General features: G+C 38.5%; 1 long non-coding RNA gene across 1 annotated transcript; it reads right to left on the bottom strand.

Moving 5' to 3' along the window:
* On the bottom strand, positions 1 to 23,334 carry LOC116420676. Its single transcript, XR_004231065.1, has 3 exons — positions 22,814 to 23,334; positions 19,461 to 19,535; positions 1 to 295 (listed from the first exon to the last, which is right to left on the bottom strand). It is a non-coding gene; the product is annotated as an uncharacterized LOC116420676 (long non-coding RNA).
* Positions 23,335 to 24,656: the final 1,322 nt, after the last annotated feature.

Raw genomic sequence — 24,656 nt, 5'->3', positions numbered from 1 at the left:
GAAGAGAATGGTGTGGGGATTAAAATGAAGGAGATGAAATATGAAAAGGTGATGGTCTGAATTAGGATGATGAATGAGAGATTGGGAATGGTGTGAGGGGATGTGGAGAAAAGGTTGCTGATCTCATTTATGAGAAGAGTTGGTAAGACAGGTTTTGAACCCGAGTTCCCAAAGCTAGATTTTAGTCATGCCAACAGCTGTATTAGTGATGCTTGAAATATGGGTGGCACACAGATACTAACCATCTGAAGCTGGATCCTGATTTTGGTGACTGGACACCTGATGGGAGCCATTTCTAGGGTAGGAGAGAGGGGAAAGGAAGAAGAAAAAATTATGTAACTCTAAAAGGAATAGGAAGTTATACATAGTAGATTTGCAGTTTTGTGTGCAAACATTTTTACTTACACTATTAAGGAAGTGCTTGTTTTATTCCATTGATTAAAATTTTAGGATGCAAAATGAAAAGGGGAAGACATTCAAGTAGGAGAGCAATGTTAGGAAAACTTTAAGAGATATGCTTCATCTAACCACATTGCTAATTAGATTGGTAGTAGTATGGCATAAACAAGAGAGTATCCAAGAAGAGAAGATTGTAAATCGCGAATTTGGTACAGATGTTATGAAGGATGACTACTAAGAAAATGGTATTAGATTTGTCGACTTAAAATCACTGGAAGTCATATTGGAAAGAACTTAGGAGAGGTATTGAATATACATATCTTTCCAGTTTAGCTGAGAAGGGTGGTAATAACTCGTGAGGATGGTAGAATTTAGTGAGGGTGTTTTTGGAATGGAGGTGGAAGGCTTAGGTATATTTATAGGCAGGGGGGAAGGTACCTGTAGAGAGAATAATATTAGAAAGGATATGATTATGGGAATAGTTTTATAGACTGAAGGGGATGAGAAAATGGGTCAATCTTGGAGGGCCATTATATTTTATAATCAAAAAAAACCCCAGTAGCTTTGATTTTAATGTCACATTTCCTAAATATTTCTGGGGGAGGTGGAAATTAAGACTTCAAAGTATGAATTGATTCCAACTGAAGAGTTGTTTTTTTTTTTTTTTTTGGGGGGGGGGTGAGGTGGAGATTGTAGTGCTGTGAAAGCTTGAGCCCATGTGGTGGGTGGGATAGAGAGTTGATTAGGGAGTAAGGATTGCTTTGCTTCAGTGAAGACCTAGTTGAGATCTGGTGTTAAACATTTGAAATGTATGTAATCAGCATAGTTTTGTGACTTCTCTAGATGAAAAGGAAGCAGATTATAGGAATTGTGCTGTGTTTAGAAACTGTGTTTAGACTGATGGTAGGACAAAGAAACAAAGGTTTCAGAATGTGGTTGTTGTGTTGAAATAGTTTACCAAGGCTTCCAGATGGGGGGATGGTTGTGAAAATGTAGCCAGAAAGGATGGCAAGGAGAAGCTTGGGAGTTATTTAAAGAATTGTATAATCCCCCCCCCAAAGCAAGTCAGCCTAGCTCAGCTCATTGTCCAAGATACATCATAGCACACACACACATGGTCCTTAGCCCTTTTAAGGATCAGAATAATCAATATCTTTCAATCATATAATTTTAATAAGACATCTCACAAGAGAACTTTTACAGCAGCATTTCACTTTATAAAAATTCTTTATATCCCCAAAAGAGAATCAAGCTGGAAAGAAAACAAAGAAGAAAGATGGAAAAGATCTATAAAATATTTTATAGGAAATTTTTCGTCGTCAAGGACAGAACTCTACTACATTTAGTTTAATATCACAGTTCTGGATATGTTTCTTGAAGTGAAAATAGGATGGAAAAAAGCAACTGGACTAGAACACAAAATATATACAGAGAAAGTCAAGCAAAACAGTTATGGGGGTGTGCAATGGGATTGAGTCTCATGGTGTACCTCTGAAATGGAAGATAGTAAAGTTATGAAAATTTGAGCCTCAATAATAAAAAGTAAAGGCATTGGTGACCATCAATCCATGTGTCTACTTTCCCATTTTAAGTTTTTATGTGAATAATACAAGTGTATCATTGATAAAGTTATTAGAAGGAAACGAGACTTTTTGCAATTCATTTATAGATATCTTTGTAATCACAAAACTAAATTATAGGTATTGCTATGCTCTTTTTCTTTTTCAATCAGACTCCTAAATTTAAGTGTTAGGAGTATTCTCTCTTGTGACATGCCAGCACCTTCTCTGTGGTTTACTGTCTTAAAAGTTGCTTGAGGCACTAAAAAGTTGACTACTCAGTGTCACAAAATATTTGCCACAGAGAAGACTTGTACCTAGAACTGTCTTTAAACCTAATTACTATGCAACACTGCCGATATCAAATATCATACTAGATTTAACCCACTATTCCAGATTAAAAGTTTTTTTGGACCTTGTCCTTTTTTTTTTTTTTTTTTTTTTTTTGGCTAGGGTTTTATTTTTTCTACTGAATGCATTTTTTTTGTTGTTTTTTAATCAGGCTTATTTTCATCTGACAACATGAAAAGTATCTGCTTTCATTGAAATTTATCAGCTCCAAGGAGAAAAGTCCTATCATTTTCCACTAGTCATCTCCCTCCAGGTTAACATGGATCCATTATTCTCATTTGATTGTATAATCTATTCTGAACTTCCTACTTCTATGGAATCCAAATAGCATGAGAGATCTTTGATCCTTGCTGAAACACAAGTATGTCTATAGCTTTCTTTTTATCTACTAATCTTATCCCTCAAAGGATATGCTGTCAGTCTGGCATGACTTATTTATAGTTATATATATTTTTAAATTTTTGTATTTTCATTTCCAGGAGGGTCCCAGGGAGGGAACTCCCTTACCCACTGAACTATCATAAGATTTTTAAAAAAAGGAAAAGCATTCAAAATTACAATCAACACACCAATAATGACTTGCAATATATAGGCTAATCAATGTTTCATATTCAGTCCTCCCCCTCCCTCTTATGCAAAAAAAAAAAAAAAAAAAAAAAAAAAGATGCATGCATTTTCTCAATTCTTCTCTAGGGCCATGTTCAATTATAATTACACTGTTCATTTTAGGGCTTTTTGTTGTATTCATTATGTGCCTTTTCCTTGTTCTGTTTTTTTTTTTTTATATGTGCCACAATTAGTTTGCTCCCGTGACTTCTTAATTTTTGATAATTGATAGAGTGGCTGATGCTATTCCTTTCTTTTTTAAGTGCTTCCATACCACCTTTTTAATGAACTTTAATTTTGTTGGGTAAAGACCTTTTGGTTTATAGTTAGAGGATCCATCTTGTCCTTTTTTAAAGTTGGCACAATGTTTGTCTACCTCTAGTCTTAGTATCTCTTCTAGAGTTCTGGATAATCAAATCGTACCCATAGATTCCTTGAAATCTTTCCTCCTAACACCTGGAGCCCATACATTGTTCTTTGTTTCAGTGGATTCTGAGTCTTCATGATTACATTTGGGTTCTCTTGACAAGATACTGGAGTGGTTTACCCTTTCCTATATTTTACAGATGAGGAAACATGAAGTAAACGGTGAAGTGACTTGCCCAGAGTCACACAGCTAGTATGTGAGGTCAAATTAAAACTTGGGTTTTCTTGACTCCAAACCTGGTGCTCTGTGTGTATGGCATTGCGCCACCACACTGCCCTTCAGCCCAAGCAAGACTGGTGTGCCTCTCGTTCACTGGGAGCTTTCTTCCCTACATTATTGACATCAGGAGCTCAACTAACTTTCCCTCCCTGCTCCCAAGACCATGATATAGTGCCTTAGAATTTATAGGGAACTTTCCCCACACCAACATTGTAAATGAAACAAAATTTTCATATTTTAAGATAAAATTAATGGGAAAGCAAGTCAATTTCTCAGTTGCTCTCCTTTTCACCAGGAGAGACCTCCCATACATGTTCAAAAAGTTAAATTCTCCTTCAGCTACATCTTTGTGCTAATATCATGACTTGGATGAAGATCTGGTCAGGCAGTCTATAATCTTCCTATCTCCTGAACTTTGGAGGATGAAAATTTTTTTGTCTCTCCCTTTTCTTATCCTCACCCACATACTCAAGCGTCTTAACGTGGGTTCATGGATTTCCCCCTAAGATTATGCTTGCTTTGTTTATGCCATCCGTTATTTAATTTCCTTTTGAACAAGGTAAATCTCACACAAGCTATGTACATATTTTTGCAAACTTTATAAAGTCCTATGCCAGCTGTATTAAAGTCTTATTTCAGCAAAAAGTTCCATGTCACCATGTCTCAGGACTCCTCTGAAGTCGTATTTAATTCCTTTAATTTAAGATTGCTAGCTCACTTTATTCATTGCACATATTTGCACAGGCACATAGACATCAGCATACTTGGAAAATAAAACTTCATAACAAATTGGGCAATGTTTTGATACTTTAAAGTTTAAAAGATATTTTTAAATTCCACAGCATTTTATTAAGCCTCTTTGATGTGCTGGCCACTAGGAAAAGAAAGACAAAGCAATCTGTGCTTTCTAGGACTGGCAAACATTGTTACAGATTTTTATTTTCCTTCTTCCTTTCCCCCTTTTATCTCTTTTCCTTAAGACTTTTTATATTGAAATGTATTATTTTTTATTGCATTGAGTGTCATTACTTGTTCTTAATATTTTTAAAAAGTTATTTTAATTTGTGATCCTGAATAAAAAAATCTTTCCTGTCCCCTTAAGAATATTATTCTTTACCATTCCCAAAGAAAATGATTGCAGTACTTTGTAGCCTATCCATGGTGCATAATAAAAATTTCTTTTTAATCTCTGACTTAAAATAACACCTTCTTTACTAAGATCTGTGTAGTCCTCTATTGAATTTTTGAAAGAAATGGAGCAAATAAAAGCTGTTTCTACAAGGAAACTGTCAGACAATTCTATGTAAATAGCATGTGTATAAAGCGTGTTGATAGAGGAGAGAACTCTAAAGATCATGAAGAAAGCAGGATTTTACATATCGAGCATACATTTTAGGTTATGTAGGCAGCTCAGGATTGTACAAATTGAGGGTAGCCGCCATATCATCCAAGATAATTCTAACTTAAAAATCTTTAATATTTCATTTTGAAACCTTGTATTCTTTCCCCATTAAATTTTTGTCTTCCTAATATTTCCTGTTAGAATTACTGTAGTTTGCATTTTCCTAGGCCATTACTACTTGAGAGGAAGAGACTATATCTAGGATTTACAAATTGTCAAAAATAATCAAGTGCAAATGGCAGAAAGGCCATGAAGATGAGACAAAGATTAAGGATAATGATGATTCTATTAGATGTCAAAGGAGAAATTATCCATCTTTTAGATAGTCCCTTAAAGTTTGCAAAGAAACATATCTTTCACAGGAGTAAAAAGATTAGATAGAAATTGGAACCCCCTATTTTCCATTGCATCTCCTAAAACACTTTGCTGATGTGTCTCACTTATCTGAAATTACTTTGCATTTACTTATCTGTGTATTTGTTGCATACCCTTTCACCTCCATCCCCATAGAATACAATTTCTTAAAGTACCAGGACTGTCAGTTTGAGCTGACTTTCAGGCCCAGCTCCTGCCAAACACTGTATCAGCCACGTTGGTTTTGGTCCCAACTTATTTTATCAGTGAAAGAAAAATGTAGCAGAAAGAGGTTAAGTGAAATTTCTAGTGTCACACAGTCTGTGTCAGAACCCAGATTTTTCAGATTCCGAGTCTGACATGATATTTATTATACCATGCTGCCTTATCTAGGAAGCATATAGTGGTATTGAGGATATATAATAGGTATATAATAAATATTTGTTAAAATAAATAGAATCAAAAGGATTATCCTTCCAAGAAACAAAAGTAATCCCCTTTCCCAAGTGGCATTTTGCTGTTTATACTCAATTGCATTTAATGCATTGCAATGCATTCCCATTATATAGTTGGGGGGAAGAAAAGAAGCATATATTAAGTACCTACTATGTGCTAGGCTCTATGTTAATCATTTTACATATCATATTTGATCCTTACAATTTTCTTTCTATTTTATTCATCTTTCCTTTGATTTTCAGGATTTCCAATTTGGTGTTTAAATGAGGATTTTAAATTTGTTCTTTTTCTAGGTTTTTCAGGTTTCTTAAATTACATGTCGAACTTTGCTGATCTATTCTTTATTATTTTAAGTGTTTAGAAATATAAATTTTCCCCTAAGTACTGTTTTGGCTGTATCCCATTTTGATATGTCATCTCATCTTTATGCTAAATGACAATCTCTTTGATTTTTGTCTGTCCCTGACAGATTTTTAATTATTTTTTTAAAATTCATATTTCACTAGGCACTAAATGCCTTAATGCCAGTAAGTATAGTAGGAAGAACATACAATAGTTGAAGGATCATAATTGACATTTTCTGTATTTAAGGAGCCTATAGATTACTGTGAAGGTGTTTTCAGCCTTTTTTGATTGTAAAGCAAATCACTACACTTTCTTAGACCTGTTTCCTTATTTATAAAAAGAAAAGGTTGGAACAGGTGGCCTTCTGAGAGTTTTAGTAACTCTAGATTTGAGCTCCTATAGTATACTTACATATATATATATATATATATATATATATATACACATTTATTCTTGACAATGATTTTTAATTGTGTTCAACTTTTTGCGAAACTCATTTGGGATTTTCTTAGCAAAGGTAATGGTAAGGTTTGCCATTTTCTTCTCCAGCATTTTATGGGTAAGAAAACTGAGGCAAATGGTTTAGTGTCCAAGGTCAGATTTGAATTCAGAAAAATGAGTCTGTCTGATTTCAGGTCTGGCACGCTGGCCACTATTCCACCTAGCTGCCACTATATATACATATAAAAATGTACAACCTTGGACCAAAACTGTCTGATTAAAAAAAGAGCCTGAAATATTTCTAGGAATGGAGGCAGGAAATGGGAATTGAACTTTTCTTAAATATAAAAAAAAAAAAAAACCTGGACAATTCTCCATATGGTGGAAGGCTAGAATCCCCATTTGCAAGTATACAAATATCTTATAATATCTTAGGGAAATATTTATTGAATGAAAGAAAGCAAAACCAATGAGTAAATGATTGCAGTCCTCTACATCATCCCAGATTGTGAATATTCTATTTTCACCTATAGCTCTGGCTTTGGTTAGAAACTCCTTAGAATTACCCCTTCACTGGGATTCTGTATACTGTGTTATCTAATGTCATCTTCTGATCAAATTCCCTATTTAATCAGCGCCAAATAATTTGGATTATTATTGCCTTGTATAGTTTGAGATCTCATATTACAGATCTTTCTTTTCAAGTTTCCTCCATTATTTCCCTTCAGAATCTTGACCTTGTGTTCCTTCTGTATAAATTTCATTATTTTTTTTTTCCTATCTCTAATAAGGTCCTTTGATGCTGTGATTTGTAGAGCATTTAATAAATATGTTACTTAAGTCATATTGGCTCATGGGCATGGTCTATCCACAAGTAATCAATATTCTGCTAATTATTTAAGTCTATTTCTGTAGAGTATTTCATAGTGTGTGCCTCAACAGGTACACTTCCCAATATTTTTCATTATGTACTTGTATAGAATTTTTCTATTTTTTTCTGTTGGATTTTGCTTATAATGAATGCTAATGATTCATATGGGTTTGTTTTGTATTCTGCATCTTTGCTGGAGTTATTTCTGTTAATTGCTCTAATAATTCTATTGACCTATTGTTTTTATTGATTATACTGTTTTAAAATTCTATGAAAGCAATGATTTTCATTCCTTTTTACCTATACTTTTCTCAGCTTTATTGCTATAGCTGGTGTTTCTAGAACCATATTAAATAGTGTTGATACTGGACAACCTTGTCTTATTCATATCATATTGGAAAGGGGACTATCCTGACGACAAGATTTCCATAACCATCCTTTCTAATACCACTTGTATCTTTACTCATTCTTCTCAACTTGCTAGTTGGGATGGGGGATTTGGAATAGCTGCTGATAACTCACCCATTACCACTTCTGTGTTACCACCCTTCGTCCTTCACTTAGTAACCTCTCTTTCCTTGAGATTCATGTTATTCATATCTACTACCTAGTCAAAATCTTGGGAGCTGTTGTCTATTATCATACTATTCCCCTTCCTTCCTCAGTGAATTTGATACTTGACTTAGTTTTTCACTCTTCTTCCCAAATCTTGTCATTATACTAGATTTCAACATGTTGATTGATTCTCCCTCAAATATCCTAACCACTTAGTTCCTCAATTTACTTACCTACCATGACTTCACCTCATTATCACCCTGCCTCAGCCATACACAAAGATGGTAATACCCTTAAATCTAACTATCATCCAGAAATGAATCACTTTCATGGTCAAGAATTCTGAAATTTCCTTTTCTAATGGTAATCTATTGTTTTGTTTTGTTTTGTTTTTAATCATTTTGCCTTCCCTTACATAGTGCTACTTTTCATTCTCAGTGTGGCTTCCAGTCCCTTAAACTTGCAATTCTCTCCCTATGTTCCCTGCACTAGCCATTCTTTCCTCTTCTCCTTATCTTGACTTTTTGGTGAATCAATTCAATTCTGTACTATTCTCTTCTCTTGAATCCCTAGCCTCCTTATCACATTGTCAGTTAAGGCAAACCCTTAGCCTTGATTACTAGTACCATTCATTGTTGAATGAAAGTAGAGAAAGTCATGCAACCATTCTGACTGGTTAATTTGTTACATAGTTGGGCAGTATCTAAAATCAAGCTGTTCACTTGTAAAGTGTGACAATTTCAGTGTCTGAGAAAAACTAGCCAGGAGCTAAGCAATGCTGGTGCTTAGATTAATAGCAAAAATAGGGGGCAGCTAGGTGGTGCAGTGGGTAGAGCACCAGCCCTGAAGTTAGGAGGACCTGAGTTTAAATCTGGCCTCATACGTTTAACACTTCCTAGTTGTGTGATCCTGGGCAAGTCACTTAACCCCAATTGCCTTGTGGCAGGGGAGGAGGGAGAGTAGCTTATACTAGTTCGTTTTTTATTTTTGTGCTGCCAGACCCTAAAGCTCCTTTAAAAGTTATATTACCTAAAGATAAATCTTGGCAGGAAACACCAAAGCAGCCATTTTTTGTCTGCTGCTCATTTAAATAAGTCGGAAAAATTTAGTGCTTTCCTACCTGATTTCTTTAGTTTTTTAAGGTTTAAATATCTTGTAAACATGGGTACAGCAGTAATGTTCCAAGTAGAAGGAATATAAAAGATAAAAACATTTGAATGTGACTGAAGACTAGCAAACTAGCTCTTGTCACTCTGGAACATATTCACAATCTCACTACAGTCATCCAGTCCAGTAACTGTATTGATGCCTATTACTATGTATAACTGTGAAACTGCTTCTTGTCTTTATTCTTGAAATTGAAATGAAATTAAATGAGAATCCTTGTTAATGTAAAAAAAAAAAAAAAAAAAAAAAAAAAGTTACATAACCTCCAACCGGGCCCTCACTATAGCTAGGCAATCCTATTATACTTCAATTCACTATTCAGTTTTCCCCAGGAACTCTTCCAAACCTTTTTATTTCTCCTCACATCTCATATGACTATATTCTCTCTCTCTCTCTCTCTCTCTCTCTCTCTCTCTCCTTTCCTCATATTTTGCAGAAAAAATACAGACTCTTCATTGTGATCTCTCTTCTCCCCAATTCCTTGTCTCCTCTCATTCAAGTACCTTCTATTACTATTTCCTCCTTTACTTCTGTCTTGTGTGACAAAGTAGCGTTACTCCTTACCAAAGCTAACCCCTCTTCCATTCCATTCAGTCTCCTCCAACAGACTACCCCCTCTCCCCCACTCCGTCAATCCTACTCTTACTTTCTATTTCTCCCAGTCTATTGGTTAATTTTCAACTACCTACAAAGAAGCCCATGTCTCTCCGAGTATCCTGGGAAAAAAACCCCAAAATTCTCACTTTGACCCTTCCAACCCTGTTAACCATTGTCCTAATTGTCTTCTGCAATTTGTATTTAAAATCCTCAAAAAGGCCATGTAATTACCTCCATTTTCTCTCACACTCTTCTTAACAATCTTCTTCCAATCTGCTCTGATCTTATTCTACCAAAACTGCTCTCTCAAAGTTGCCAAATTTTACCCCCAAAAGCAAATAGAAAATGCTGTTTGGCATTTAGAGACTTTCATAACCTAGACTCCTCCTTTACAGTCTTCTTACACCTTATTCATTGAAATCTACTCTTTAATCAACTGGTGCTGTCCTGCTGGCTGTTCCACAAAAGCATTCCATCTCTCAATTCTGGGCAATTTCTCTCTGACTACTGATCTCTCTGGCTTTCCTTAAGACCTGACTAAAATTTCACCTTCTACAGGAGGTCTTCTCCTAACCCCTTTTAATTCTAGTACCCTTTCTCTCTTCATTATTTCTTATTTAGCCTATATGTAGCTTGCTTTGTATTCATGTATTTATATTATGTCTCCTCCATTAGATTGTAAGCTCCTTGGGACTATCTTTTGCCTCTTTATATCCCTAACCCGCTACACAGAACATGTGTTAAATATGTTTGTTGATTAAGTATCTATTACACATAATGGGGTGTGTGCATGTTTACGGAAAACTTTGGTGCAAGGGCTGTGGAGCCCTTTTCAAGACTTTCCCCCAGCAAAATGGGTAGATGAGAACAAATTATTCCAATGGCCATGCATGCAGCTAAAGTTGAACATCAAAGGCACTGTTATCCACTGTACAAGGCATCCCTAGTCATTTTGATTTTTGTCTTACTGCTGGATTCTGATTCTGGAAGAGAGTGAGATTCAGTAGCAGTCTAAGCAATCTTTTTGAAGATTGAACACTTTGGAGAATGAGGCATGAGGAAGGGGTTAGAAAAGGCCCTGCTTAACTTGTCTGCTTAATTCACCCCTGGCCTGCTTATTATAACAGATGGGGATCCTACTCTGCAATCAAAATGAAAAAATGCACAAAAATTTTTGCAAAACTGATTCCACTCACCCACTGGTATATGAAATGTTTGCATACTTATGGACAATATGAAATTGAGTAGAACTGAAAGACAAATGTTTCTTGCTGCAAGAGAACTAAGCAGATATTGCATCTAAATAGCAACCCTGAGTGAAATAAGGCCAGCTTAACAAAGTTGGAGCTGGATACACATTTTTCTGGAGTGACCACAGTAATGGGGAGCACTGGGAAGCTGGTGTAAGTTTTACAATCAAAACTAATCTAGTCAAATTTCTATGCCTTCCAAAAGGAGTAAATGACTCATGAGAATGTAATGACACTTGCAGGAAAGAACCATGCTTTTTGATCAGTGTACATGCTTCCATCATGACTAAATCTGATGAGATCAAAGAAAATGTAATGAAGACCTGGAGACCCTTATCATCAATGTGCCAAAGGATGACAAGCTTGTAATTCTGAGTGACTTTAATGCCAGAGTAGGCACAGACATGATGGAGAAATAGAAACATTAATAGTAATGGTCACTTACTCCTGAAGACTTGGGCATCTCATGACCTTATCATCACCAACATTGTCTTCCATTTACCCAAATGAAATAAAACTTCATGGATGCAATCTCAGAGCAAACATTGGCATTTACTAGACTACATCATTGTAAGAAGAAGAGACAATGTAAGAGTGACAGGTTAAGGGTGGCACAGAGTGCTGGACCAATTATAATTTTAACCTCTTCAAACTAAACATTAATGCAAAAGATGCAGCTCCAAGGCCAAACAACTATGAGAACGTCATAGATTAACATCAACAGATTAGAGCACTTCTTCCCACCAAAACACAACTGACAACAGTAGAACAGAAAAGGGGTGGGCAGGTTTCAAGATTTGGTGTACAGCACCACATTTACTCATCTGGGCCACAACACTTGCAGACATTAAAATTGGTTTAATGAAAATTATGGGGAAATTCAGAAGCTGCTAAGTGGAAAACAAGAATTCCATAGAGCTTACCAGGAGGGATTGTTTGTTTGTCTCTAAGAAGACAGCATTTAACTCCAGAACTCCAGAAGTAAAGAAAAGTGAAGCTAGAAGGCTAATGAAATTCAATTCTATGTTGATAGTAACAATTCCAAGCACATTTATGATTCTCTGAAGGCTATTTATGGACCAAAGACCTAGCACAAACTAGTATTAATGGAGCTACATTGATTAATTAGTGATAAGGACATAATCCTAGAGAGATGGACTGATCACATCCATAGTGTTCTAAACAAAGCATCTATAACCAGGTGGAAGTCACTATCTCTAGTTGAAGTCAATCTATTTCTCTAATTGAACTTCCAATTGAATAAGAGGTTTTGAATGGAATTAGGATCCTTTTGTGTGACAAAGCACCTGGTACTGATTCTATTTCAATAAGGAAAGGGGGAACAGGGAGTTTGCTGCTCATACAAAAACTGACTAAAACCTTTCGGGGGTTATATAACAAGAGGAGATTATCCCCCAAAATCTATTCATTGCTGACAAAGATTCTTGCCAGAGACCTCCTTAATGGGCTGGTCTTTCAGCCTACTTCAGATGAAAAGACTTTTATTCTTGATCTTGCAAGAATGAGTGTCTGGAAGCAGGCACACCTTAAAATTGCCAAAACATGCCTTTTTATACCCTGTGCCTGAAATGCAAATTCCTCCCGATTCCCCATTGTCTAGATGCTACAAAGATTACAGTCTATCTGGAATGCCTAATTCCCCTACATGAATGTGACTCCCTATTCCCCCATATCCCTATTACATTTCTTAGCCTGTTTCTTATTCTAATTTATGGCTTCCTTTTATAAATTTTGTTTCCTTTGTTCCACATCATTCTAAATCTTTAGATTTCATTCCTTACGTTTCACTTTCATTTCTCTAATTCAAGATTTATAACTCTGTGGAAACTAAATCCTCATCCAATTATCATAATTATGCATTTGCTGCCCAACAACTCCAGGAGATAGGCCAGAAGCAGAAGAGAGTCTTTCTGTGTATAGCCTTCATTGATCTGACCAAGGTATTTGATACTGTCTGTCAGGAGGACTTGTGAAAGATAATTTAGTTACTTGGAGTTTATCAATAGCATATGCCAGTTTTCCCAATTGCATGCTCACATAGGTTTTGGATAATGGATGATGATGCTCTTGTACTTTCCTAGTCACCAGTAGAGTGAAGCAAGGATATCTGTTTTTCATCCCATTCTTTTTAGCATATTTTCAATGATGCTGTCAGATGCCTCAATGTCAGCTACTGCAATGACCGTAAATTATTAAACTTGAAAGTGTTATGAGCCAAGACTAAAGTGGAGGATTTTCCCTCCACTTTAAACCTCCTTATATGCCCGAGAAAGTTACAAGAACTGCTAACTCTTGATCCCATGATTAAACCCCATGGCTTTCTCACTTTTAAAGGATAATAGTCATCCATTGGTCTTAGGAACCAAAAATTTTGGTGCAATTCCAAATAAAAGTAATTAACTATTTATTAAATTCTTCCCTACTCCTGGCCATCATTATACTTACTTTCACCCTAGCCTATAACATGCTTCTACCGCACAAAACCAGCAACTTCCCACTATTATGTAAAAACAAAGTCAAACTAGCCTTTTTTACTAGCCTCATCCCCTTAGCCCTCTTCATCCACTCTGGGCAAGAAGCCACAATTACAAATTGACAGTGATTCTCAATAAATACATTCAACCTAACAATAAGCTTTAAGTTAGATTACTTCTCCATCATCTTTATCCCCATTGCATTATATGTCACATGATCCATTCTAGAATTCTCAATTTGATATATGCACACCGACCCAAACATTCATCGCTTTTTCAAATACTAAATTATCTTCTTATTTACCATAATTATCCTTGTATCCGCAAACAACCTATTTCAACTGTTCATTGGATGGGAAGGTGTGGGCATCATATCATTTATGCTCATCGGATGGTGATTCGGACGGACCAACGCAAACACCGCTGCCCTCCAAGCCATCCTATACAACCGAATTGGAAACATTGGATTCATGCTAGCCATAGCATGCCTGATAATAACAATTCCTGGGACATCCAACACATCTTCATAACAAACATCGATATACTAGCCCTTCTTGGATTAATCCTTGCTGCAACTGGGAAATCAGCCCAATTCGGCCTACACCCATGGCTACCTTCAGCCATAGAAGGCCCTACTCCTATCAGCATTACCTATCAGCATTACTCCACTCCAGCACCATAGTCCTTGCAGGTATCTTCCTCCTAATCCGATTTAACCCTATTACACAAAACAACCAAACAGCCTTAACTATTATACTTTGCCTAGGAGGAATTACAACTCTATTTACTGCCATCTGTGCTATTACTCAAAATGACATCAGAAAAATCATAGCCTTAGGAAATGAATGTAAACTGCTTGCATTTTTGTTCTTCTTCCCAGGTTATTTATACCTTCTAAATCCAATTCTCCTTGAGCAACAAGAAAACTGTTCGGTTCTGCACACATATATTATATCCAAGATCCACTGCAATCTATTTAACATGTATAGGACTGCTTGCCATCTTTGGGGAGAGGGCGGAGGGAGGGAGGGGAAAAATCGGAACAGAAGTGAGTGCAAGGGATAATGTTGTAAAAAACTACCCTGGCATAGGTTCTGTCAATAAAAAGTTATTTAAAAAAAAAAAAAATCATAGATTTTTCCACATCAAGTCAACTAGGCCTAATAATAGTAGCATTAGGCCTAAATCAGCCATATCTGGCATTTTTACATATTTGCACACACTCCTTCTTTAAAGCAATGTTATTCCTATGAATATGAATCCATTAATGGATGATGACGAACAAGATATTCGTAAAATAGGGGGTAATTGCATAAAGTTTAAGCCTTTACTCCCAGAGGTTCAAACCCTCTTCTTAATAAATATTTACAATAAATCTTCTACTCTATATTATTCCTATCCTCCTAGCAGTAGTCTTCCTGACACTCATTGAACGCAAAGTGTTAGGCTACATACAATTCCGAAAAGGACCAAACGTTGTAGGTCCCTATGGCCTCCTAAAACCATTCGCTGACACAGTGAAACTATTTACAAAAGAACCCCTTCGTCCACTAACTTCTTCCACCTCAATATTTATTACTGCCCCTATTCTAGCCCTCTCCATTGCCCTAACAATTTGAACCCCACTACCTATACCTAACACCCTATTAGACCTAAACCTCGGACTTATCTTCGTCCTTTCCCTATCTGGCCTATCAGTTTACTCAATCCTATGATCAGGATGAGCTTCTAACTCAAAATATGCCTTAATTGGAGCTCTACTAGCAGTTGCACAAACCATCTTATAAGAAGTCTCCTTAGCTATTATCCTCTTATTAATCATGCATAATCAACGGCTCATTTACACTAAAAACACTCTCAACTACCCAAGAAAACTTCTGACTAATCCTTACAACATTACCCCTTGCCATAATATGATATATCTCTACACTAGCAGAAACAAACCGAGCACCCTTTGACCTAACGGAAGGAGAATCCGAACTAGTATCCGGCTTTAATGTAGAATACGCTGCTGGCCCTTTCGCTATATTCTTCCTAGCAAAATACGCCAACATCATTGCTATAAATGCCATCACAACTATTCTATTCCTATGCCCCTCTCTTACACCAAGCTTATCCCATGTAAATACACTATCATTTATACTAAAAACACTCCTCCTCACCATAACTTTTCTATGAGAACAAGCATCATACCCACGATTGCGCTACGATCCACTAATATACCTTCTATGAAAAAATTTCTTACCTATAACCCTGGCAATATGCTTATGATTTATCTCCCTACCAATCGCTCTATCCTGCATTCCTCCACAAATATAGAAATATGTCTGACAAAAGAATTATCTTGATAGGGTAAAAAATAGGGGTGCAAGCCCCCTTATTTCTAGGACAACAGGATTCGAACCTATACCAGAGAACTCAAAACCCTTTGTGCTCCCATTACACCACATCCTAGTAAGGTCAGCTAAATAAGCTATCGGGCCCATACCCCGAAAATGTTGGTTCACACCCTTCCCATACTAATGTCCCCCTGTGTACTCATCATTTTAACCCTAAGCCTCTTTATCGGAACCTGCCTAACCCTTTTCAGCAATCATTGATTCACAGCCTGAATAGGGTTAGAAATCAAGACATTAGCTATCATCCCCATAATAACCGCCCCAAACAACCCACAAGCCACCGAGGCAGCCACAAAATACTTCCTTACACAAGCCACTGCCTCTATGATAATAATATTCGCCATCATCTATAATGCATGATCAACGAACCAATGAGCCCTATTTCAACTCTCAGACAATTGAGCCTCTCTTTCAATAACTTTAGCCCTAGCTATCAAGCTAGGCCTTGCCCCCTTCCACTTCTGAGTACCAGAAGTAACACAAGGGATGCCACTCCTAACCGGAATAATCCTTTTAACATGACAAAAATTTGCCCCTACAGCTATCCTTTTCCAAATTGCCCCACACCTCAATATAAAAATCCTCATTACCCTAGCAATTCTATCCACCATTGTAGGAGGTTGAGGTGGCCTTAACCAAACCCACCTACGAAAAATTCTAGCCTACTCCTCCATTGCCCACATAGGCTGAATAGTAATCATTGTACAAATTAACCCGACCCTAACCATCCTAACCCTTACTATCTATGTTATAGCTACTCTAACCACATTCCTAACCCTCAACCTATCAAACACCACCAAAATCAAATCCCTAGGAGGTCTATGAAATAAATCAGCCACAGCAACCATCATCATCCTTCTTACCCTCCTTATCCCTAGGAGGCCACCTCTCACCGGCTTCATACCCAAATGACTCCTCTTACAAGAACTAATTTACAATGTTAACATCATAACAGCCACAACAATACCCCTTTCAGCCCTACTAAACCTTTTTTTCTATATATGACTGATCTATATGCATCCAGCCTTACCATATTTCCATCCACCAATAATTCCAAAATACAATGATATAATAACTCAATACAAACTACTGTACTAATTCCAACAACTACAGTCATCTCTGCCCTCCTATTCCCCCTAACCCCACTATTCATCACACTCTCATAACTAAGAACTAAAAGACTTTATCTCGCATCAATCGAACACTTTAATTAAGCTAAATTCTCCAGACAAGCCTCTCAGCACTTAAGCTACTTCTTCGAATTTGCAATTCAATGTAATATATACTTCAGAGCCCATTTAAAGGCTTAGGTTCAAGCTAGACCAAAGGCCTTCAAAGTCTTAAGCAGGTGTTAAATCACCTAGCCTTTGAAGACATCTAGAGACTCCAGGCCTTGAAAGAAAGAAAAGGCGGGAGTCCCGGGGCAGTCTCAATAAACTACCTTTACCTCTAAACTGGAGAGTATCTATCCCCCTACTTCTTAGTTAACAGCTAAGCGCCTCAACATTTGGCTTCAATTTATTACTCTGGTAAAAAGAGATTCTATCTCTGTCTTTGAATTTACAGTTCAATGCTTACCCTCAGCCATTTTACCTATGTTCATTACTCGATGACTTTTCTCTACAAACCATAAAGACATCGGAACTCTTTATTTGCTATTCGGCACCTGAGCAGGCATAATTGGCACAGCCCTAAACCTCCTAATCCGAGCAGAACTTGGCCAACCAGGCACTCCCATCTGTGACGACCAGATCTATAATGTTATCGTAACAGCCCATGCCTTTGTAATAATTTTCTTTATAGTCATACCCATTATAATTGGAGGCTTCGGTAACTGACTAGTACCCCTAATAATTGGGGATCCTGATATAGCATTCCCTTGAATAAACAGTATGAGTTTCTGACTGCTACCACCATCATTCCTTCTCCTTTTAGCATCTTCAACAGTTGAAGCCGGTGCTGGAACCGGATGAACAGTTTACCCCCCTCTAGCAGGCAACCTAGCCCATGCAGGAGCATCTGTAGATGTAGCTATTTTCTCACTCCACCTGGCAGGGATTTCATCCATTTTAGGTGCTATGAATTTTATCACAACAATCATCAACATAAAACCCCCTGCAATGTCTCAATATCAAACACCACTATTTGTTTGATCCGTGATAATCACAGCAGTACTACTCCTTCTATCACTACCAGTACTAGCGGCCGGCATCACAATACTATTAACAGACCGTAATCTCAATACAACATTTTTCGACCCTGCTGGCGGAGGCAACCCAATTCTATATCAACATTTATTCTGATTCTTTGGTCACCCTGAAGTATATATTCTAATTCTACCAGGATTTGGGATTATTTCTCATATTGTCACATACTACGCAGGTAAAAAAGAACCTTTCGGCTACATAGGAATAGTCTGAGCAATAATATCCATTGGCTTCCTAGGCTTCATTGTATGAGCACACCACATATTTACTGTTGGACTAGATGTTGATACACAAGCATATTTCACATCAGCTACAATAATTATCGCAATCCCTACAGGTGTTAAAGTATTTAGCTGACTGGCAACGCTACACGGAGGTAACATTAAATGATCTCCAGCAATGTTGTGAGCCTTGGGTTTCATTTTCCTCTTTACAATCGGAGGTTTAACAGGAATCGTGTTAGCCAAATCATCCCTAGATATTGTTCTTCACGACACGTACTATGTAGTAGCCCACTTCCATTACGTCCTATCCATAGGTGCTGTTTTTGCAGTTTTAGGAGGCTTTGTCCACTGATTCCCACTCTTCACAGGCTATATACTAAACGACATATGAGCAAAAATTCATTTTTCCATTATATTCGTAGGCGTCAATATGACCTTTTTCCCACAGCATTTCCTAGGACTTTCAGGCATACCTCGACGATACTCAGACTATCCAGATGCTTACACAGCATGGAATGTACTATCTTCAATTGGCTCCTTCATCTCTCTCACAGCTATCATCCTAATAGTGTTCATTATCTGAGAAGCATTTGCATCTAAATGAGAAGTTTCTTCCGTGGAACTAACTACTACTAATATGACTCTATGGTTGCCCTCCACCATACCATACACTCGAACAACCAATTTTCATCAAAGCTTAAACGAACAAGAAAGGAAGGAATCGAACCCCCAAAAAGTTGATTTCAAGTCAACCCCATAACCATTATGACTTTCTCCAAAAGATATTAGTAACAACCATTATATAACTTTGCCATAGTTAAATTATAGGTTTAACCCCTGTATATCTTATCATGCCATATCCTATACAGTTGGGCTTTCAAGATGCTTACCTCCCCCATCATAGAAGAACTCATGGTGTTTGACTTTTGTTTGCAGATGGTTGTCTAATGTAGTCTCTGAGGCTGAGACGCAGTAGAATATGAATCTATTCTCTGCTGCTTGTGCTAATTTTGGTCTGACAATTAACACCAACAAAACAGAAGTTCTCTAACCAGCACTACTCCAACCATCTATACATGTAACCATCAGTTACAGCAAACGGAGAAATTTTAAATACTGTGGATGAGTTAACTTACATTGGCAATATACTTTCCAGAGATGTCCACATTGATGATGAGGTTGATGCATGCTAGATCAGTGTTTAGGAGACTCTGAAGGAAAGTATAGAGAAGAGGTATTAAAATAAGCTCCCTACCAAATTGAAGGTCTACAGAGCTGTTATGCTGACCCATTGTTGTATGTCTACGAAACATTAACAGCTTAACTGCACCACGCCAGGGAACTGAATTACTTCCATTTGAATTATCTTAGGAAGATTCTGAAGTTTATGCAATATGATAAAGTGCTGAACATCAAGGTCCTTTCTTGAGCTGAACTCTCCCAAGCATTCAAACTATACTGCAGAGAACACAATTTCAATGGGCTGGCCACATTGTTTGAATGCCAAACGTACATTTGCCTAAATAACTACTGAGAACTCACACAAGGCAAGCACTCACATGGAGGTCAGAAGAAATGATACAAGGACATTTCTAAGGTCTCTGAAGAACTTTCGAATGATTTTGAGATATGGGAGACATTGGCACAAGATGTGTGCCTACATTTATGAGAAAAGTGGAATTGCAGAAGCTCAAAAGAAACATGAAATGTACAAATTTAGAGACATCTCTACTCCAAATATCCCTTTGGACTATTGTGTCTGATTTGTGGTAGAGCATTCTAAACTCATATTGATCTGACTGGTCACAGTTGGACATACTGTATCTTGACCCTAACATAGTGATGTCATTTTTGTGTTCTTCTATCATGAAGGACAATAAACATTACATATAATGTCAATTTTTGGTTTTATATACTACTTACCACATTAAGGAAAGTTCCATTTATTTCTATATCTCTTAAGATTTTTAACAGAAACAGGGATTGAATTTTGTCAAAAAGCTTTTCTAGCACCTACTGATATTTTAATTATTTCTTATTAATATAGTTTGTTTATAGTTTTTCTTACATTGAATAAACCTGGCATTTCTTATTATCTATAATTTTTTACATATAATGCTGTAATCTCTTTGCTATTGTTTTTTACTTTTTTTTTTTTAAGCTGAAGCAATTGGAATTAAGTGACTTGCCCAGGATCCCACAGCTAGGAAGTGGTAAGTGTCTGAGACCAGATTTGAACTCAGGTCCTCCTAACTTCAGGGCTGGTGCTCTGCCCACTGCACCATCTAGCAGCCTCTCACTATTTAAGAATATTATGCTATCATTTTTCTTTCCTACTTTGCCTCTCCCTGGTTTAGGTAATCAGGATCAGATCTGTATCACAGAAAAAATTGGGTAAGATTCTTCCATTACTGTTTCTCTTTTTGGTACCAAATCATGTGTTGCAAGAATAAGCTTTGCTATTTCTCTTATCTTAGAACACAAAAGCTTCTAGCCTCAACTCTTTTAGAAAGGTAGAACCTTCACAAATGTAGTCATTAAACTACAGAATTAAAACAACTTGGTGGTTTTTCCCTTCCTACAGGGAGAGTCTGTTGGTTCTTAAGATATTGCTTTTTACAGGATGATTTCAGAAAGGCCTGGAGAGACTTATACAAACTGATGCTGAGTGAAATGAGCAGGACCAGGAGATCATTATATACTTCAACAATACTATATGATGACCAGTTCTGATGGACCAGGCCATCCTCAGCAACGAGATCAACCAAACCATTTCCAATGGAGCAGTAATGAACTGAACCAGCTACGCCCAGAGAAAGAACTCTGGGAGATGACTAAAAACCATTACACTGAATTACCAATCCCTATATTTATGCACACATGCATTTTCGATTTCCTTCACAGGCTAATTGTACAATATTTCAGAGTCTGATTCTTTTTGTACAGCAAAATAACGGTTTGGTCATGTACACTTATTGTGTATCTAATTTATATTTTAATGTATTTAACATCTACTGGTCATCCTGCCATCTAGGGGAGGGGGTGGGGGGGTAAGAGGTGAAAAATTGGAACAAGAGGTTTGGCAATTGTTAATGCTGTAAAGTTACCCATGCATATATCCTGTAAATAAAAGGCTATACAAAAAAAAAAGATATTGTTTTTTAAGGAATTGATTACTTAAGTGAACTTTTTTTTTTTTTTTGCATTTGGCCAACTGTATTTTTTAAGGAATTGTTTTCTTCAATTTTTTTCCTTTTCCAAATTGTTGACCTGTATGTCTCTTACATACCTCTAATTTCTCTTATTTTTTTTCCTTCTACCTCCCTAATTTGCCTTTTAAAATCTTTAATGAGCACTCCCAAGTAGTCTCTTTGGGCTTGAGACAAATTCGTATCACACTGAGATTTTCTCTGGACATTTTGTCCTTGTCTGAGCTGGTGTTTTGGTCTTCCCTGTCACCATAGCAGCTTTCTACGGTTAAGGTTCTTTTCTGTTTCTTGCTCATTTTCTTTACTTCTCTTTTTGAATTTCCTCTTTTATGCCTTTTATGACCAACCTCTGCTCCTGGGGAAAAGGGGGACTGTCCCAAGCTTCCCATGCAGCTCTAAGTCTTGGCACGGGAACCCTTTGTGTTTGGCATCTTGTTCACAGCAGGGGATAGCCCTGCTTGCTCTCTCCAAGAAACAGTTTGATTTCCCTAGCTGACGTTTGCCTTCTGATCTGGGACTGGAGACTGTCCCACTTGTCTGCTCTTCTACTGAGCCAGGACCAAGAGTCTCAGTTGCGGATGTACTATGATTGAGATTCTCTCATGGGCTTTCCTGGACACCATCGGAGCTGGGCTGAACACCCCTTCACCCCGGTGAGACTGACCTTTCTTGAAATACTTCCAACATATCTTGAGCTGGAGAGTGGTTTCGTTCCATCAGAAGACTGTTCAGAGGCTTGGTTTCACTTGGTTTTTCAAGGAAAACTGGTAAAGCTCAAGCAGCTCTGGCTTTACTCCGCCATCCTGGCTCTACCTCTCAGGGCATTGTTGATAATGAGCCTGTTCTCTCCAGCAGGCTACTAATTATCATAAAAGACAAGCTCTTTGGAATACAGAATCAGACTCTTAGTAAACTAACACCTTCAGGTTTTAACGCAATTTTAACCCCACCTTTCCCTGCTTATTAAAGCAATGTGTCTGCCAGGAGCCTGAAACCGACTTGGAGTCAGACATTTTTCACCGCTTCTCCGCTTAGATGATGCCCTTACCACAAACTTCTCAGGGCTCCATGAGCTCGAGAGTCTCGGCCCTAGTTTCTCTATTCCTGATTCTTTTTAGTCTCTCATGCAAATGAATAGGAAGGGAGGAAACTCACCCTCAACCCTACAGATACTTAGCCCGGGAAAAGGTTACTGTCCTCTATCTAGTCCGGCCCAATCCCTGCCTTCAAAGCCTGGGACAAGCCACCCCGACCCAGCCAGCCAGACAGAACATACATACTTAGGTATGTTCTTTTCGTCTTTCTTCCTTCTAAGAGGCCCCCACTCCCGCGGCCTCTATCCATCACAGATGGTTTTTCCATGACCTTCTTTAGAACCACCCATTCCTGATGTCATAGTCAGGAACTGTTCTCTCCCCAGGAACGAGATAAGGGCGGCCCTTTCTCTTTGCTTTCTGGGACCCTTGCCGAAGCTGCCCGGCTTTGCCTCTTTTTGAGGAGTGACCTTCTATTTGCATTAGACTATAACCCTGGGCATTTGAGGCCCAAGTTGGCTGGCTACGCCTCCTTCTAGCCCGGAGCCCCCACCCTGCCGCTGCTCGCTGAGGGGGACAGCGTCGGTGAAACAGAGCCGGGCATTTTTGGAAACGGCCCAGGCTCTCTCATCTCCATCAGCGGCTGACAGAGCTATCAGACGGGTTAATGGGCAGCGAGGGGGCCGACTCTGAGAAATGGCTGGAAGGGAGTGGCTGCGGAGGGGAGCCTGACGGGCTAGGGACGCCTGGGGTGGCGCCCGGCCTTTCCTGTACCTGAGTGCAGGTCCCCCCTGCTTCTCGGCCCCGGGGCCCCGGCCTGCATGCCCCCGACGGGAGGGCGCGTCCCCGCCGGCTTCCCCACTGCTGCTCACCCTTACTCAGCCACAGCCCGTCCTCCCCGAGCCCCTGCGGACCCAGCGCTGCCCCGTCGGAGCCTAATTCCCCTCCCGAGGGGGCTGGCGGGGAGGCTTCCCGCACCCGAGACTGGGTGGCTCGCTGCCTGTAACCGAGCGCGGAGATCAGGCCTCGGACCCGGCATGAGGAAGCGACAGGAGTGACCCGCGCCGCGGGAGGCAGACGCTGCCCAAGGAAAGGCCTGGGTCCTTTTCTGCTTACGGGGTGTTCTGCTCCCTGCGGGTCAGGCCAGGCCCGTGGGGGGAGCTGAGCCGCCTCCCCCTGTGCGGGGCCTCGCCCTGCGGGGACTGAATAAGGGTTTTCTCTTTGGGCCTGATCAGATAATTTGGGGTCCAGCACCTGCCCCACACACCTCTGTGAGTCTGTCTCCTGCTCTGATCCCATCCTTATATCTGCCCTCCACCCCCACAAGCAAGTGTTTCTCCACCTCTGGTTACATTTTACGACAGTGTTTATTTTAAATCCCTATCCCTGGTTGTATTTTCCTTTCCTTTTAAAATCTGAATCTCCCACTGGACTACATTTTCCTTCTATTACTTTTTGTTTCCTTGTTCTTCATCTTAATGTCCTAGCCTTCATTTCTTAGGCTTCAATTTTATTTTTCTAATTTAAGTTTCATTCTCTGTATTTCTCCAATTTTTGCAACTCTCTGGAAACTAAAGTCTCATCCAATTTTCATATAATTGACATAAGTTTTATAACTGCAGGTTTCCATCAGTTCAAAATTCATGATTATAATGATATAATATAGCTTCTAGGGAAATATAGCAGTAGTTTTGGGGTTCCCTGACCTTGGGGCTACTGTTCTAGCAATCTGATTCCAAAGTCCTCTGGCTTCCTCCCTCTCCCCCCCAAATCTAGGGATGCTATTGTTCTGACAATCTGCCCGATTCTGGAGACCAGTCCTTCCTTCCTATGAACTATAGAATTAGCATATCTGTGATTGAAAGCTGGACAAAAGTTATCTCCTTGCTTCTGTTTCTCTTCTGAATTCTCTTAGAATTCTAGCCCGCATGCCCATCAGTTGGAGAATGGCTGAATAAATTGTGTGTATGAATGTTATGGAATATTACTGTTCTGTAAGAAATGACCAACAGGATAATTTCAGAAAGGCCTGGAGAGACTTACACGAACTGATGCTGAGTGAAATGAGCAGGACCAGGAGATCATTATA

This window comes from Sarcophilus harrisii, chromosome 1 (genome assembly GCF_902635505.1).
Source record: "Sarcophilus harrisii chromosome 1, mSarHar1.11, whole genome shotgun sequence".
Classification (NCBI taxonomy): Eukaryota; Metazoa; Chordata; class Mammalia; order Dasyuromorphia; family Dasyuridae; genus Sarcophilus; species Sarcophilus harrisii.
The sequence above is the reverse complement of the archived record's forward strand: the minus strand, read 5'-3'. Positions and strand labels throughout refer to the sequence as shown.